The sequence below is a fragment of the Patella vulgata genome, chromosome 9, assembly GCF_932274485.2.
Source record: "Patella vulgata chromosome 9, xgPatVulg1.2, whole genome shotgun sequence".
Classification (NCBI taxonomy): domain Eukaryota; kingdom Metazoa; phylum Mollusca; class Gastropoda; family Patellidae; genus Patella; species Patella vulgata.
In genome coordinates, this window is record NC_065887.2 from 15800001 (window position 1) to 15820343 (window position 20343).

Here is a 20343-nt window from a genome sequence, read left to right on the forward strand (position 1 = left end):
AATAAAGTTGCTGATCGTAATTTGAGGAACTTTCAATCCCTTGCGAACCACAATATTGTAAAAGTTGAAAATCTAAAAGGAATATCAGTCCAACAATTAAATGAAATGAAATGGGGTTTAACGTCCAACTGTTCTGCTCCGACTGAGCTAATGAAGGCGAACATAAGCCAAACAGTGTGCTATGTGGGATATTTTGTCCGGACAGCGGCGTTCCGACCTACTCTTATATCAAATTACAACTGCCAATTGATTTTCTACGTGCACGCCAATGTGTACACAGGACTTCGTTTCTGCGTCCCATCCGAACGACTAGACAGCTGTCCAGTTTTAAACTGGATCAATTTTGTTCTGTATTTACGGAGATATGATGAAATGAACATTTCGAAACATTTTGCACCCTCGGCAGACGATACAAGCAACACGTGCTGGGTGAAATCTTTTGTCGAATCTCTTTTTTAATTCGATAGAATCCAAGCCAAGGTATTATCTACAGTTGATATTTTGGTTAAATAAACGTAAAATAATTATTTTGAATACAGTGTTTTAAGCGTGGGTAAAGGCGTGGAAACGTAGATATAGTCAGTAACATAGAAATGATCGGCGGCTAAAAAAATATTCTACACACTCATCCTCCCGTAGATAGATTACTAACAATATACGCTATACATTATACTGTGTTACCATGAATTCGGAGAAAAAATAAGATGGGTTTGACATCCTATTCTCCTGTAGGCTACCGACTGGGCTAATGAAGACGGAAGTGCAGTGTGTTATGGGGGACATTTTGTCCGAAAGGTGCCGCTATTCCGAATTCCAAGTGGCAAGCAAGGGTTTGATTACGAGCACGCCAACGGGACCGCGTTTGGTTGTCCCATCCCAACGAATAGACGCTGTTAATTGCCAGGCCCTCCGTTCCGCACAACTTAAAATGGGACACATCCCTGGAAAAACCCATGGAACAACCTCGGCCAACGCGATATAGAACCCACGTCTCCTGGTTAGCGAGCCAGCTACTTATATTTACTGATCCACCTTGAACCCGAGGAGAAAAATCTTTTTAATTTTTTTTTCTTACCCTAACATTAAAACTATATCCCATTTTACCCCTCATAAAGTTTCTCGTATATTAGTTACAGTTTTTTTTAGCATTTCAAATAAACTAAATTTGTCAGTCTGTTCAACTGTGAAAAATAAAACAGTGAACAATTTATTCACGGCCCCTTAGAGAGTTAAAATAAAGAAATGTTTTAACAATTGCATAAATTATATGAATGCCTGAGTAAAAAAAGGGTATATTCGACTAAATTCATTTATTATCAAATGAAATTAACTGACGTTTATTGCAACCATCTGGATGACATGAACAGTGTAAAACTTAGTTTATTTTGATGAAGGTGAACTTGACATGGGCCTCCAATAAAGTGCACCAGGGCCCCCATGCGTCTTACTCCCACATTAATCAAAGTGTTGTCAATTATTTAATTAATATATCAGTGGGTCCAGTGGGTAGTGAAAGCTTCTTTGCAGCTAGATACGCATTAAATTTGAGACCTTTAAGGTGTCATAAACTCCATAAATATCTTTGATATATCATTATTAGTAAGTGGTATAAGCTTTCTTTTCACGATCAGGGGTTAATAACCTCTAATAATCCATACTTATTATTTTATATTTGGAAACGGAATTATTCTATAATGAATATATTAGTGGTTAGTAAAAGCTTCTTTGCTTTCAGAGGCGCATTAAATGTACGGCCTTTAAGGTGCGATAATAACATAAATGTATTTAATATCATTATTGGTATCTCGTGGACGCTTTGTTTTTACAATTAGGGATTAATAATCTCTGATAATCCGTACTTATCTTTAGTTTCGGAAAGCGAAATACTATAATAGATACCAATTTATAAAGTAATGATTATAACCTTTTTCAGCGTTCCACGTTCATTACCACTGCTTTAGTAACATGTAACACCTATCAGGAAATGATAAGATTATATAATCATTTTCGTGGTCGCTGCTTCCAGCTTTCAATTCACATACTTTATCCAAGCCATTGGATTAAATCGCACAAAAATTTAAATAGTCATCTTTTAAGTCGTAAATTTTAATGTGTAATGATCATTATTATGGGAACAGTTTTATATTGTTTACACCAAACTCTAAATACTTTGTAATATGAAATTAAATCAAACGCCTTTTTTGCCACAGCCGGGCGGAGTACTTTAACAATGCCAGTGTAAGATCTAAGAGAGAGAGAGAGAGAGAGAGAGAGAGGGAGAGAGAGAGAGAGAGAGGGAGTTTTCAATATTTGCTTTACTAGTGGCAGTAAAGCGGAGTACCCAGAGAAAACCCACGAAGTTGGGCTGCGGACCATATATACTCCTTGTCTTTGTGATCAAAACCATGCCACTTCACCCACTTGACTCAAGGACATATCTTATGATCTAAAGCGCACAAGTTAGGCCACGCGGTCACCCAAACCCCCACGAAACTTTCATCGTGTGAAATCTTTCGGAATCACAGAACAATCATTATCACAAATAATAACCAACAGGGGAATGCCCCTTATGGTCTGGATAATCAAGAAAATATAATTCTATAATGTAAGAAAACAGCAACACAAACCAAAAAATAAATAAATAAAAGTTTTTTTGAAAGAAAAACAAAATATACAAAATACCTTTCACAATAAATTCTTGAATTCAGATATAGAAAAATATTCCACGAAAGTGTCAGAAGTCCAAAGATCAATTCAGTCTAGTTTCTAAAACTTAGGTATCTTGTTGGATAAACTGGTTTCCTAATTCCAGTCGACACTTGGCAAAAGTTTTACTATCTTCTCACGCTACGAGAAACGGTCCTGCTTATATCGACAATCGAGAGTGCTAGTGAGAAGACAACCATAGATAGATAGCACGGCATCAGAGAAGCTTTTAGCAGACACTATGGTATCGACGTCCTTTGAAACGAAAAATCCTATATTATATACGGTGGAGATGCTGTCGGGAAATGGATTGAGAAGTATGTGGCGTGCTGTACAATTGTTTAATGATTTTAATAATACAATTAGTCGTCATCTACATCTATATAGATTTATTTGATATATTGCTTTTCTACAATAATTAACCATCTCTCTCTTGTTGTGGGGTTTGGGTGGTCTAGTGGTTTAACACGTGTACGCGTGAAATCATAAAGTCTGCCACTGCGCCAAGTGGCGTAGTTTTGATTCCTTGTATGTGACACGGAGTAGGGTTGCCTGTCCAGCCTCGTGGGTTTCTTCCGGGTCCTCCGGTTCCTCCCACTGCTAAAGACCCATACGCGCAAGCGAATTGTTGCAATAAAATTGAACCATATGTTAGTCCCGAAATGACATAGTTTGTGTTGAGTGGGCGTTAACAGAGGTACCGTGTATAACAATGGAAGCACGTTAAAGACCCACTGAGATTCGGCAAAATTAAGCTCCTATAGCACACTGCATGATGGATATGTCCGTCTTCATAAGCCTGATTGGACAGGACATTGAACCACATCGCGCACATCCGGAACACGACTACCACTTTGTACTATAGGATTTAAACTTAATGTTTGCAGGAAGTTCACGAATTGGTCCATTTAACTGGTTAAACTAAACTATCAGTTTTGTTTACCATTATCCATTGAAGATAACAGAAATGATGTGAACTTTATGAAATTCCTGCGATAAAGAATTGGCAAAGGGGAGAAAGTTAATCAACCAATGGGATAAATGTCGGCTGTTTATTTTCTAAGCTGATAGATTATGTCAAACCGAATTAAACCCCACAAAAACTTGTGTACAACACGATTATTATAGCCTGTCTAATTTATATGAAGTAATATAATGAAATAGAATGCCTTTTTAACGCCACGCTGCTCTCCATCAAACTGGTTAACGAATACAGGCATACGTTATGTAGTATGTATAAGATGGCGTCACTGTGGCTCCATGAATAAGGCGCTGGCTCGCTATAGATCTCTGTCCCAAATGGCCGCCATAAACAACAATTAATGTACTGTTTTGTAATGCTGTCCTACTCCTGGTCACATCTGTTATACAGAAAAAGACTAATTAAACTTTTTCAAATTTATTAAACATACATTATGCAAGAGCTAAATCTGCCTATCGCAGGTCTTTCTTTAGGCCTGAAATGTTATCTAAATTATTAAATAGACATTAATTAACTTATCCAGACAATAATCAACTCTCGATGTCAACGCTAGCCTGCGATATTAATTGGATTATGATCCGATTTGCTGCTCAACTTTCATTCCTGATTTAATCATGAAATGAATAATCGAGACTATGTTTTTTTTTTATCGTACCGACTTTAGTAATGAGGATCGAGGGTAGGCAGAAATTTCAATCGCTTAATTCTCAGTTCATAGTGGATCAATTTGACTGAAATTTTTAGCAAATTGCCTTTACATTATCTAGTTTTTAACTATAATGGTGAGAGCTGTCAACTCTTTATCTAATCTCCCATAATGTATCTTTGAATGGAAGCCAAAATACCTCTCAAATTCGAATTATACTTAGTGTTTTCGATTAAAATCGTCGATTTAGGACTTAAAGCGTCTGTCAACTAGTTTAAATGTCTGTTCTCAGGTGGAGCAATCAAAACCACGCCATTTGACTCGATGAGAGAGAGAGAGGGAGAGAGAGAGAGAGAGAGAGAGATGGGCTTAACGCCCACTCGACACAAACTAGGTATTTCGGGACTAAAACATGATTCAATTTTATTTCAATAATTCGCTTGCGCGTAGGTGGTCTTTAGCAGTGGGAGGAAACCAGAGGACCCAGAGAAAACCCACGAGGTTGGACAGGCGACCCTACTCCTTGTCACGTACAACCGGGGAATCGAAACCCCGCCAGTTGGCTCAATGACAGACCGTATGATACATCGCGCACGTGCTAACCATTCCGCCATCTCTCTCTATCTCCAGCCTTAAACACATATCCGAATCTACCTTTTCGATATTTGAAAACCTTACATAACTATCATAAACAGCTGAAACCGGCATTTCTATAATTGTAAAACCATGCTACAAACAAATCTCCCATTTTTATATTTGGGAACCGTTCTACCTAAAACACCCGAATTCAACCTGTCTCTAGTAAGATAAAAGTACATTATAGCTAAAATCAACGGAATTTACCTTTTCTATATTTGGTAACAGTACAAAGAAGATAAAACAGCCGAATACACCTTTTCTATATTTAGAAAGCCTATAAAAATCTAATTTTAGACACAATAGGTTTTACTATAAGAAACAGATATTTTTATCCACTATTCAATAGCATTTAGCAATTGCACTTTTAGACTACAAACATATTTTTTTTTCTTTTCAATAACTGAAAACAATTGTATGTTTATAGACACAAAACATATTAGATTTTAAAGTTCATAATATACCAGACGACTTGGATATGAGAGATCTAAAAATACACTGAAATAAATAGCCCTTTCTCTTCCCGGGTGGGAGCAGAGGTGGATCGGTGAGTAAGACTCTGTATGAATTCGTAAAGAACAGCCTTATAGTTACATGTTAAGTACCGATTACACTACTTTGCCAAATCGTTTTTTTAGGACTTTGAATTTTGTCTAATGGTTTGGATTGGTCGTACTTGGTTTTATTTTATTTAGAAACTCAAAAGAAATCTAGAGGTTATTTTTTTTTATATATCCTTTATCCTGTAAACAAGTACGAGCGTACTGTGGATCATTAACCGAGTATAACCTTTTTTTTAACTTATAAAGGTATTAATTCCAGGGCGGATCGAGGCGAGGGGAGCGGGGAGTCCGAACCCTCTCCTGCTCAGCTATAACATAAACAAATTGTAAAACAACACTTTTTATGAGAAAAGTGTCACGGTCTGATGGGATGGGCGTTCAAAACGCAAGTTAATGATATAGGCATATGTATGGTGTTCTATTTCGACCACTTCCCGCGTCACGCGTCGCCCTTGAAAAAAAGCGACGAGCCACGCCTTTTTCAATGTTAAGCTATAAGTATAAAGAAAAAAAAGCGACGTCACCCTTCACATATGTGATATCACAATTAATTCTTTGCATCAATGAAATTGAATCACAATGTCATCGTATTAATTCATAATAAAAATTGACGTCAAACGGGGTTTTGGATTTCTCTCTGTTTAAAAAGCTCAATGTGTATGTATACACGCCAAAATGACGAAAGACACCACGTATTTCTCAAAAAATTTAAGGGGGGTTGGGAGACCCACCCCAATGATACCGGGCCCAATGATACCGGGCAAACCCCCTTCCAGCAAAAATTCCTGGATTCGCCTCTGTAATTCACACCATACATGTTATATATACCGTCCGTATCAGTGTCGATAAAAGTTTCATAAAAAGTCATATTAAAATCGAAGATTAAAAAAAAATATATAATGCCTTGCGGAGTTCAGATTTTTTTTTGTATTTCTTTGAGTGGCATTTAGTAATTGAACAGTAACACACTAAAAACTATTTATATGGAATAACAATCACTGATTTATTAACATGCAACGTTTTGACGACGATATTCTCGTCTTTATTAGAGTTGAGTTTAACGTCCGCTTCCACCGAGGGTGATATCGCAAACAAGTTGTCTTATTTTTATTATCTTAGCCCACGCGCAGGGGTCTTTACTGTGTTAGGAAACCGGAGTACCCGGAGTAAACCCACGAGGTTGAGAAGGCGCCCCTATCTCCAAGCCACATACGCTCACACCTGGGATCGATAACCAGAGATATTTCCCTGTCAGTATATCTTTAATGAGCATAATTAATATTGTTAGGTCTAGACACGAGTAAAATAAATGAAGAATATCTTTAGGACATAAATCAACAGTTTTGTCAATCCCAGCTAATTTTCTTTGTATGGCGTCATCACATCCATCTTGGAATTGTAATGTCATATCAAAAAACAATGTCCGTCAATCAGTTCGCAATAGTCCAAAAAAACAAGCATGCACCGTTCCATGTCGAACGTAATTGAATTGGCGGAGGCTTAGGCTTTTTTCGAAGAGCTCCGCCCCTAATAACAACACGATAAGAAATAAAAATCAATAAAGTCGTGTATTAATCCGCAGTAATTAGTCTTTCATTTGATGACCGTTATACTTATTCCAAGTCACTTTCGACCAATTAGAATCCACAAAATTTTCATTTTGGGGCTACAATGTGTAGCATAGCAGCGATTATTTCCGAATAATTTCCACATCACGGGGAGAATAGAGAGAGGAAGAAAGATGGGGGTTTAACGTCCACTCGTGACTAACACAGGATTGAATTTTATTTCAATAATTCGCATGCGCGTAGGGGGGGGGGGGGGCGGGGAGAAAACCCACGAGGTTGGATAAGGCGACCCTACTCCTTGCCACGGGGAGAATATGTGGGCCTACATATGTGTAGCAATTTAAATATGAAATTTGATAACACTCATGCCTCAAGACCGACTTCAGACTTTACTGACAGAAGTGAACAGGTTGAGTGATCGGTAATGATGAAGCCAGTAGTAAGTCAGGTTAAAGATGTGCTGTCTCTAGCATAATGAAATTATAGACTCAAGATTCCAAGTCAGCCAACAACAAATTAAATAGGTTAATGTATACGAAGCGTTGACCACTGGTTAGGCCGTTGCCCGACAAAAATCAAGTATTCGCCCAGTTTTGCAAGTGTACTACATAATGCCAACTGCGTTAATTATATTTAGATTGTGACATACGTTTTCCCTGGTAGTCTGAGTATGTACACTGTAGTGGCCACGTTGGATCAGTGAGGATATCCCTGGCTTTCTAGCCAGGAGACCCGGGGTTCGATCACCCCTTGTCACGTACAAGCTGTGAATTCAAACCACGTCACTTGATTCAATGACAGACCCTCAAATATTGATGAAATCGTAGATACTTAAAGATACATTATGCAAGATTTAGAAAAAGAACTGGTCTGACTAGATATATTAGTTCAAAAATAGATAATGTCAAATGAATATAATATAGAAAATTTCAGTTCAGTTACTTTTATTCTGAGCAAGTTATGAATGCTTAAAGTTTTGACAAGAAATAAAAACATTCTTGACAGTTGGAAACTCCGCCCACAGTGAATATTCTCTTATATCAGGTACTATTGTCGTGTAAATTAATGATATCTCGGCTGTCAGTCCTTTCAACGGCAATCTGTGGCCATAATTAGCGATTAACGTAGATGTGGTGATCATTGTCTAATCCACGCGATGGACCAGGGAGTTGATTATAGGCTTACGTTAATAAATGTGTAAATAAATATTTATATAACATTTGAAGCTAGAAATACGCCAAGTTTAGTTCTTGTATAATTCTATTTATCCCCCCCCCCCCCCGGGCCTAAGCTAAATTGTATTCCTCTTATTTTGAAGGCTTTCCGAACAAATCATCACACATTTTTCATACACTCTTCAATATTTTTTTTAGAGTATTAAGTTGAATTGCATCGGTTATATGGGAAAGATACTGTTTTCGTCAAACGTTTTTTAATGTTACGAATTTAGAATCGCTACTACCGAGGAAGTAAATATAGATTTAAAGGATTTAAATTTTCAATTCAATATCCGCATACTAGTCGAAATTAAAAACGCGAAATTAAAATTGAATATTGATCCATTCAATCAATATTGGTTTTGTTATCTTACCACAGAAGTATGGGATCCTAATATCTAATATTTAAACATATAATATGCAAGGGCTAAATCTGCCTATTGCAGGTCTTTCTTTGGGCCTGAAATGTTTTCTAAATTATTAATTAGAAATTAATTAACTTATCCAGGCCATAACCAACTCTCGACGGCATCGGATTTCTCCGATTAGAACGGTTCACACATATTTTGATTTAATATAAAAATGGAGGAGCGAGACTTGGTTGAAATTATTGCACACGTCTTGTCAAACCTTCAAAGGCTAATATCTTCGATCGCAATTGATTAATTTGAATGACATTTTCAAATTATTTATTTTACATGACCTATTTTCGAACTATTATAGCACGAATGACTAGCTCTTTATCTAAATCTTACATAATGTACCTTTAAGTAATAGTGTACGACGTCGTGCGCTCTGTAGTTTTGATCAGCATTTGTAATGCACATATAAATGCTCTTTATTAGTGAAAAGACGAATACTACATCATTCAAGTTGATATATTTTGTGTATTTTTTAACTAAGAATATCTGTTAGTGTTTGTATTATTCTATAATCAACAGTTTCATGACATCGTGACTGATCATGTGTCGAAAGAGCTAACAATATATTCATTTATCTTGTGTTGCAAACTCATGTTTACCTAAAATACATATCACTGATTCTATTTATATCGTTCCATCATCTCCAAAGGTCAAACAACATGCACTATCACATTTTGTTTCACAGAGTACTAGGAAAATCTTCTAATATCTCTGTAAAAGATGACTGGCTTAAACAAAAGACGTCATATCTCGCGGCGACAATCATTGGCTCAATGGCGTGTGCATTGTTTACAGATTCCAGCAGAATGGCGCCTTTTACTCATTTTATTACCCATTTACACTAAAACAGGAAATAATTTTTACCTACAAATACTTCAAACGTCTTTATTTTATTTTTCCAATACATAAAAAAAAATGTTTTAGAATTTAATTGTCGGAGGAAAAAAGTTAATATTTGTGACTCATTAAGTCGCATCGATTTCATCCTTATCGGTGATTGTCGCGGCCTAGCGAATATTCACTGCTGATCACTGTGGCACTATCACAGGCTATACTATATACCGGAAAACACCGAAAAACACCGAAAAACACCGGAAAACTACCGGAAAACACCATGTTATACTGAATACCGGAAAACAGTGGAAAACACTAAATACCGGAAACCACCCTAAATACCGGAAACCACCCTAAATAGGTAACCCGGAGAAGGGCTATACTATAAACCGGAAACTAACCCTAACCCTAATCCAGGCACACAGAGGACCTGGCTCCCGGTTACCTATTTAGGGTGTCAGTCTCCGGGTTACCTATTTAGGGTATTTTCCGGTATTTAGTGTGTTTTCCGGTATTTAGTGTTTTTCCGGTGTTTTCCGGTATTCAGTATAAAATGGTGTTTTCCGGTTGTTTTCCGGTGTTTTCCGGTGATTTCCGGTGTTTTCCGGCGTGTCCGGTATATAGTATTGCCGCACTATCATTAAAAGGTTCATTCATATTTGAAGTGGGGAGTTTTAAGTCTATGAGGGAGGTCAGGGGGAAAAGAACACAGTTATACATTAATTAATATTGTGAATTCTTAAATTTATTCGTTATTATATTTCGAGTGAGGGAGAGATCATACCAGCGGTACAGCGATGTTTCATACGAGACTTATGCCGTCTGTCGGTCTGCAATATCTTCTCAAAGTAGACATTTAGGAATGAAGTAGGTTATAATGTATAATGAATGAGTGGAAAATGTACTCAAATTGTGTAATAAAGTAAACAAAACCAAATAATCAATGGTAGATAACATCCCGTAATGGGTTCAATCGGATTAAACACAGGAACATTGAAACACTTCCGAAAAGGCTGGGGGGGGGGGGCGAATGGTTAGCACGCGCGTACTGTATCATAAGGTCTGTCATTGAGTCAACTGGCGGGGTTTCGATTCCCCGGTTGTACGTGGCAAGGAGTAGGATCGCCTGTCCAACCTCGTGGGTTTTCTGCGGGTCCTCCGGTTTCCTCCCACTGCGCAAGCGAATTATTGAAATAATTTTGTGTCGAGTGGACGTTAAACCCCATCTCTCTCTCTCTCTCTCTCTCTCTCTCTCTCTCTCTCTGTCTCTCCGAAAAGGCTGGTTTGTTGCCTGCAATGAATTGCGAATGTTGATCGATTTTCAATTCATCATATCTTTGTAAATAATAAAAAGAATTGGACCATTTTTGACTGACATTACTTGTAGAGATCCAGCTTAGCGTCTTTGCAAGGAATTCCTCAATTACGATCACAGATGTTAAACCTAAATTTAATTTGCCATTGATGACGACATTGTGACGCAAATCTTAAAATTATCAACACATAAAACCGTACAGTTTTGTCAAGTTGTATGCTTTACACACAAAACAAACAATTTCAGCACAAATCCACTAGATTATAGATCTACTGTCAGAGTAGAGCTGTAAAGTAGGACGTTAAAGGGAATATGGCTCTATTATTTGGAACCATAAATTGGTCTTAAAGCACATAATAATGTAATATGAGTGTATATAAAGTGATTTATATTCAAATTTTATTGTCATTTCTAATCATCTATGTTTGGTGAAATAGGCAAACAGTCCAAATTGAACGACAATGTTTACGCCTAATTATTGCATTCCACCCGGTTTTTCTCATTTGTGAATCAGCCATTGTTAATTACTCCCGCATTGTAATATAGGATATGTTTTTCTTTGTTCCTTCCTTTTGCGCCCAAATACACGACTCGTGTATGAATTTTTAAATGTTCATTGTGTCTTAATTATTGAATATTAGAATTCCAAATTTCCAAGGCAAGATATGGATTGAAATGGACCAATATTGAATTCTAATTTGTGTGTTTAATTTCGTATATTAAAGAAGATATTTAGTTAGAGACTTAGCTCCTTTAATATCCAAAGGTAACCCCCGTTATATTTCATTTCCATATTTTTGAATAACATAAATAATGCCCTTTCTGTTATTTATATTCACTTTGTTTCGTTTTAAAAAGCCCGGTAGGGTTTATATTCAAAATCAGCTCAACAACACAGACGAGAAATAGGTCATATCAGTTGAGTCACTGTCATCGAGTCACAGAATCATTTTCTGTGGCATTCGGCGCTTTTCGGAAAATGACACTAGAACCGCCCCTGGGGCAATTGATGAAAGCCAATTGACCTGGCAGCAGATGCTAAACCGTTGTAGGTGCATCAAGTACATTTATTGATTCCATTAGCCACTGACATAACGCATCTGTTTACAGTGACGAAGTAGGTGTTATTTTGGTTACAAAACGAATTAAGTATAAGTGTTTTTCAAAAGGCATTTAAACAAGTTTGTGCGATTCACACATAACTACGAAATCCTTAGCATCGGTGCGCCATTGGTAATAAAAATCCCCTGGTTGATTAACATACTATTTACCAGCATTCTTACAATTTACCTTTTCTACTACTTATACATCAGAAACATAGCGGGGCAGGATCGGATTTATAAGTGGGCAAATGGGCCAATTGCTGGAGTGACCTCCTGACTTCCTTTACAAAAAAATAAAAAAGATAATACTTGAATGTATTTCACAATAGAATGATGTTCTGGGTGGTTTTTTTTCTTTTATTTTAATTTTTCAAGATTGATGGGGATCGAATTACAATGTAAAAAATTAAACAGTTTCGGTTTTTTAGTTCAAGAAATTGGAATCTGTCTCTCAACTTGCCATTCTATAGAACGAGTGGCCGTCACGATATAGTATACACTAAATCGTAGGTTACTGAAATGACAGCAGGCTAACAAATACTCTTCTATATAAAAAAAAATATATTCTATATGTTAAAATCTCATTGTGCCATTCTAGTGCAGAATCTCTTGCAAGAGAGAGCGTGAGAAAGAAAGAGAGGGGGGGGGGTAACGTCAACTCGACACAAATTAAGTCATTTCGGGACTAACATATGGTTCGATTTTATTTCAATAATTAGCTTGCGTGTAGGGGCCTTTAGCGGTGTGAGGAAACCAAAGTAACCGGCGAAAACCCACAGGGCTGGACAAGCGTCCTTCCTCTTTGTCACGTATAAGCGACGGAGAATCGAAACCACACAGTATTCTGAATGATGGATTTCTAATTTGAATATCGGTCCAGAAATGGTTCAATTCCGTTTAGTATTTTCAAAAATATTTTAAATTGAATTTCATCAATCTATGCTGCTCGCTATGTAATAAACCAGTCGCCATTTTGTTGTGGGCGAACAGAAATGATAGGCCTATTTCAAATGCTATTGAATACAAGTCAGGAGGTTATCTGAAATGAAATGGGGTTTAGCGTCCTACTCTTCTGCTCCGGCGGGGCTAATGAAGACATGAATATGCCATACAGTGTGCTATGAGGGACAGCGGCGCTACGGCCTACCCTTTTATCGAATTCCAGCGGCCAAGGGATCTTTTACGTGCATGTGTACACGGGACCTCGGTATTTCGTCCAATCCGAACGACTAGAAAGCTGTCCTTGTCAGGCCATCCGTCCTGCACCATTGACATGGAGAACCACGCCGCAAAATCCCGATGAACTTTCTCGGCCAACACCGGGATCGAACCCGCGACCTCAAGGAAAGCGAACCAGCGTCTTACTCACTTAGTCACCTTGGCTCCTCAGGAGGTTATCTAGCGTTGATATTTTGATTTTGGTTTCTTAATTAAATCTGAGTCCATATTTGCCTGGATAAAGCAATGCGAAATTAAATACTTTAACAAAAATGCAAATGACGCGTCGTTACTTAAGAAATTGCAAAAAGGATCAATACGATTTAATATAGGGAAAAAGACTAATACAAAATGAATGCCTAATGAATGATCAATGATTGTGCATTGTGTGGTTTTAGTTCTAAATATACCTAAGAGTCAAATTTAGCAAAAAACGTAACAAATGGTTCTAATGAACTCTGGGTGTAGTAGATTTTCTTTATATGGACATAATAATATCAAATTAAACATGCTGTTAGTATCAAACGAACATCTAACTTTAAGCCATATTCAAGAATTGGACATTATGAAGCAATTACAGTTGTTCATTTCTGAAGAATGACAATCCATCAGAAGCGCTGGTTTCCATAACGATTTGAAATTGTAAAATCCACAAAGGCGACCAAACTTGTTAACTTTACTTGTGTAGGAGTAATTGAGAGGAAACTTTACAGAAATTTAACTTATTACTCGGGAGTATAAAAAACCCGATTCTTCCCAGGGATCAAACACGGACTATTTCAGAAATCGGTTAAGCATGTGAACAGTCCTGAAATTTCAAAACTACAAATTAAATTGGAATCGATTAATCTTAAGATGGATCTTGGAACCATTCGTTTCGCCAATAACTCTATTATTGTATAATATGTACGAACGTTGCTCGTTGGAATATCCATAAAGAAAGGAACAATCTTTAGAAATGTTGAATTTAATTAAAGTGGAGTGGACGACATCCAGATAGCAAATTGCATTATGTAAGGATATTGAAAATTGGTATAGTTATAACAGTTGAATTATTCCCCCTGGAATTTGCTTTTCTTTATCAACTTTATGTCTTCATGCTTCAATAAAACGTTGAAAAGTTTGAAACTGCAAGATCTACGAGGACTATACTGATGACCTACTGGATAGTCAACTCATCCATCAACATCCCGTCATCGTTGTCTGTGTTTCAGCGTATTATGTTCTTTTTGGTTGGCTCTCAATTAGTACAAGACATAAGGGATATATTAGATTGCGTTTTCCCTGATCGAGATCCTATCTATGTCGATCGTCAAAGTATCCAATTGTATGGGGGATTTATTCATATAGCCAATAAATAAAAAGAATGTAGAAATTAATGGATAACCACGGAGTCGACAGGTGTTACATACTTGATAAAATAGGTTAAACAGCTTTGAAATATAACTTGGAGAAATAAAAACTTGGCTTTTGAGACGGGTCCCCATATTTCTTGATATTGTCGGCGATATATTAGAATGCGATTTTTTTCTGATCGAGATTCAAATGTTGGCCAGTATTAGTATTGGTAAAATTCAAAACAGACCAATAGACGATGATGATGGGTTAGTTGTATTTTACGTCCGCTTCCACCGAGGTGATATCGCAGACAACCAATAGACGAGTCCACATTTTTTTTTTTTTTTTTTTTTAACATAAGCGAAAAAGCAGGTTAACCACTTTACGAGTCCACATATTTTTTTTAACATAAGCGAAAAAGCAGGTTAACCACTTTTAAAATACAATTTTAAAATAAAGATATTTTATATGGTTGAACCGTGCGTTATACCCAGGACTCAATTCTATGGAATACAATTACGGTTTATTTGGCATCATTATCCCAGGATTGTTTTTAACATAAGCGAAAAAGCAGGTTAAACACTTTTTAAATACAATTTTAGAATAAAAATATTTCATATGGTTGATCGGTACATTATACCCAGGACACAATTCTATGAAATACAATGACTATTTATGACTGAGCGACGTATCTACTTGCCTTCATTATCCTTGGATTAAATGTGGCGGGATGTCCGTGTCTATTTTACAGTGCAATATCAGTCTGATAAAATACCGATCTATAGTTCATTTTGATTTTTATACTCTCGTTTGCCTCCACTACATTCACATCTAACCGGTTGAAGTGGGAGGTCACGTCAGGGGTCCTAACAGCCACTTTTGCATAGAAATATATAAAGATTTATATGGACTTTTGACCCTATGACGTCAGCTCAGTCATTCCATTAACCAATCACTGTTGGGGTTCCAAGCGTCTATTCGGTATTACAACCTTTGTTTTTATTTTGTTGCAAATGTCTACCCACAGTGGCGCGCTCCACACGATAAGAACTCGACTCAACCGACCAATTGATCGACTAACCCCTCACAACACTCAGAACGCGGGTTATCTAACATCTTTTCCAATTTCCGGTGTACTCCAGACAAATAAAACGAGATTTTGAAACATAAAAAACGAAGCGGAATAGGATCTGTGTTTTGATGCTATATCGTATATATATTTTGTATATTATATTCATCTCTCCCGCTGTATTTGTTTTGTGTTTCATGTAATTTTAGTACAAAGGGCAAATTGTACAACAGCCCTGAAGCTAATTTACTACTCTTTATAAATAAGTTTTTATCATTATTATTAGTAACCCTAATTGCACGAAAACGGGGCGGGGCTTATCACTGACGCTCGGGATATGAATGCCAATGTATTAGTAAGGAGGAAATTGAGAAACCCTAACCCTAACGCCAGCTGGCAGACATAAATTAATCTGTAATCATAAATTTGCAAATTGAGTAACGTCCACTCGACACAAACTAGTTCATTTCGGAACTAAACTATGAAGCAAATTTATATAAGCTTTTAGCTTGTTTTTGTATCATATCTTTAAAACTGTAATGTATTATATGATATTTTATGAATAAATATTGTTTAAACTAACTAAACTAGTGGTACAATTTTATTTTAAAAACATTCGCTTGTCTTCAGCAGTCTTTAGTTGTGGTAGGAACCTGGAGTACCCGCATAAAACCCACGAGGTTCTCACGCTCAAGCGGGAAATCGAAAGCACGCCACCCGACTCAATAACATACCCTATAATTTAGTGCGCATGCGTTAGACCTTTCGGTCACCCATACCCTTCTTTAAACAACATAATTTATCTGTATACTTTCACAACCAACTGTTATCAACGAATTGGAACCACGGTGGCTCAATGCGTAAGTCACTGGATCACTAGCCAGGAGATCGGGGGTCCGATCCCGGTGATAGCCGACAACGTTCCTCGGGATTTTACAGCGGGTTTGCCCATGTCAGTGGTATCTCTGTCCTGGCAAAATTTCCCTACACTACGTTGGTGCAAAAACGTAAGACGTTAAACACCATTTCATTTCGTTTATCAACGAATACGTTGAGAAATCTGAAATAAGACTCCAATCCAATATTTTGGCATTTCAGAAAGTAGCGAGATGTAAATGCTAGAAATATGAATCATTAATGAAATAACCTATTATTATTACTGACACAATATGATATCCAATATAATATACAATACATTATCTAATTACATCGTTTATCTTTCTAATTATAATTACATATTGATATATACGTCTCTGATTCAACTTCCTCATCATTGGGGTATTAAAGTCGTATGTGTTACGAAATACCTGGAATATCAATCCACGACAGTATTCTTGAATCGGCTGTTTTATAAACAAAGTAAAATGGGATTTAACGTCCTACGTCTTTTCTCCGACTGGCAGAGGCGTAACCATGAAATATATATTTGGGGGGGGGGGGCGCAACCCTAACCCCTAACCCTAACCCTAACACATTTTTTAAAACCCCTAAAAAATTTAAACAAACACCATGTGGCCATGCTGTCTACCAAGAAACCGCGTGCAAAAGCATTATGGTTACGTTGCTGGCTGAGCGGGCGATAAATATTTGGTTTAGGCGGTTATGTTTTTGGGTACCTACGTGCGATTCACTCTGATAAGTGGCAGAAAAAAATTAACAAAATATTACTGACAGGCTAACTAGACACAATTTTATGGAACACAGGTACTTTTCACTTCACACATGTTTCCAGGATGATTATCTCTGTGTTTTATTTTAACAGTATAAACCATATTGGGATATGTACAGGTTTTATACAGATAGAATCTTAACTAATCCTAATAATTGTTGTAAATAAATAGGAGTTTGGGCCTACTATGTAAATTTTTTGGGGGGTCCAAGTATATTCAGACCCCCCCCCCCAGAAAACCAATTGGGGGGGTCGGCCCCCCCCCCGGAACCCCCATGTGTGACGCCCATGCCGACTGGGCTAATCAAGACGTGTGCTGTAGGAAATTTTCCCCGGATAGTAGCGCTAGGGCTTACGTTCTGTCGAATTTCAAATGTCACGGGTTCTTTTACGGGCATGCCAAAGTGTACACGGAACCTCGGGTTTTCGTTCCATCCGAACCAATATAAGTTGTTCCTGGCCAGGCCTACTACCAAGCCAATGTCCTAACCCCTAAGCCACCATGGCTCCATTTTATAAACATAATCTGTTGTCATGTTTACACGGTATGCAGTATTCCGATAAATATCATACACTATACCTCTAGATTCATCACATGTAATCGCCATGTTTGACGCACAATGAGAGAGAGAGAGAGAGAGAGAGATGGGTTTAACGTCCACTCGACACAAACTAGGTCATTTCGGGGCTAACATATGGTTCAATAAATCGCTTGCGCGTAGGAGCAGTGGGGGGAAACTGGGGGACCCGGAGAAAACCAACGAGGTCGGACAGGTGACCCTACTCCTTGTCACATACAACCGGGGAATCAAAACCACGCCATTTGACTCAATGACAGGCCTTATGATACAACACGCACGCGCTAACCATTCGGCCACCCAACCCCCGATAAAATTAATAAGCCTGTAGATAATAATGTTGCGATTGTTAAATGTAACTGTTAACTTTCTTCCATACGAAATGACCACTCAGCGTATTTCTAACACATCCAAACGTAGTAAAGAAAATAAATGAAATTGTTTTTGAAATAAAAGATCCTCGTGTGTTTAAAATGAAAGTAACCAAACAGGGATACAGAAATGAGGTACAAGGTAGATAATTTCAGGAATAACACATGGTTCCATTTAATTTCAAAACTTCGCTTGGTTCGTGGGCGTATTTAGCAGTGTTGGGTTGGTGGGGGTGGGTGACCTGGTAAGACCACAGGAGTTTGGACAGGTTATCCTACGTACAAGCTGGATATCGACACCACCCAAATTGCCTTATTGACAGACTTTAAGGTACAAAGCGCACGTGTTAAAACCTCAGTTGTTGTCCTACACGAAAGAGTAGACGCTGTTCCTTGTCACACTCTCCACCCCGCACTATTGACAAGGGGGAAAACCAAATATGGAAATCCTGATGAACTGTTTCGGCCAACGCCGGGATCTAACCCGAGGCCTTCAGGTAAGGAAGCCAGCATTCTATTCGCTGAGCCATCGTTGTTTTAGTAATGTATCATCAATTGATATGATTTAGATCAATTCATACATTTTCGATAAGCCTGTATCTGATTTAATGGTATAGGAGATCAAACAGACCAACGGGTTCTGTGCTGGTTTGTTCTACGATTTTCAATTTTCAAATTGCTATTTGTTATTTCTGGCCAGACGTGTGACGTCATCTTTGGTTTAATTAAGAGCGCCGTTGGAAAGGTAACGTCTGGAATATAGATATATATATATATATTTTTAAATAGCTGTCATCGTTCTCTATCTTTCGTTAAGATATAGAAATAAATGTATCAGTGTCTTTAATTAAACCCTAGACTGAATGACACAATTGTTTAGTTCAAATTTATTTTTGGGTGGTTCTAATTGAACCAGTTAATGTATTGTACATATTTATAATGACGTAGATTAATACAGATTTCCCCAGGGCACAGTTTGAGGAACAATAAAATGTTTAAACTGTTTGTATTTTCTATTATATGCATTGTTTGTCTCCCATAACAGAAACTATAAAAGTTCTACTTCTCTTTATATTTCCAATACAAAATGGCTACATTTTCCTTTGATTTGTAAAGAAGTCAACAACAATGTGTCTGCTGGCAAGAATATGTAATTTCAATAGGTATTTCCACGTTCTGGTGGATTTTAATTTAATTACGTTTAATGTCCACTTTCCATATATCGTACTAAAAATGGTTTAAAATTGAGAACATGGTCTACGTTCAGTCATCCTCAGTACCCACAGTGGTCTCAGTCCATTTATTCCACTATACCCTGGGTTCATCTACGGGGTATTCACGTATTCAAAGTATCTGCCCGTGACCGTAGCTTGGTTCTACGGACCAATCAAAAAACAGTTTACAACCATATAACACAACACAGTTCTATGGATAGCAATCACTATATTATATACACACAACGTTTCGACAAGAATTAACTGGTCGTTATCAAGCATACACAAATTACAAATGAGGAAAAATTTGTGACAGTGTTATATTGGTTACCAAAGTAAGTATATTAAGATTAATTGTGATAGCACATAGTGTAGTAACTACAGCGGATAAAGGATTAAGCAGGAATTAATCAAAACATTATAACACTGTCACATTTTTTCCTCATTTGTAATTTGTATGCTTGATAACGACCAGTGAATTCTTGTCGAAACGTCGTGTGTATATAATACATGTATAGTGATTGCTATCCATAGAACAGTGCTGTGTTATATTATGTTCAATTACCTAATGCCATTCGATGATTATAGTTTACAAACCAGTCTTAGTCTCATTGTTTACGTTCACAATACAACGGCTTGTGCGCTCGATTATGAGAAAGTTTGCAAGATATTTTATCGCTATGGTAACACACTACACTATAACGAAATACTGGTCCACTAATTACAAAACTAATAACAGAGTACACATTTATAAACTTATTCTTTAGACAATTTATTATTTATATCACTGACAGTTATCTCCCCATTAACGGTTCGGAAAGAAATACCCGTTAATTATGTAAGAGCTAAATTTGACTATTGCACGTCTTTGTGTATGGCTCCAAATGTTATATA

The 20343-nt window shown here is 37.2% G+C and overlaps 1 protein-coding gene across 4 annotated transcripts in view; it reads right to left on the reverse strand.

The window, feature by feature from the left end:
• Window positions 1–20343, reverse strand: part of LOC126832146 (calcitonin gene-related peptide type 1 receptor) — a 139542-nt gene that overhangs the window by 100383 nt on the left and 18816 nt on the right. Inside the window, exon 1 of one of the 4 annotated variants that reach the window (XM_050562845.2) lies at window positions 2683–2905. The exons of the other annotated variants lie outside the window; for them this stretch is intronic. The gene's annotated coding sequence lies outside the window, so the exon portion shown is untranslated. Of the gene's footprint in view, window positions 1–2682; window positions 2906–20343 lie in introns of those variants that run through there. 4 annotated transcript variants of the gene reach the window in all.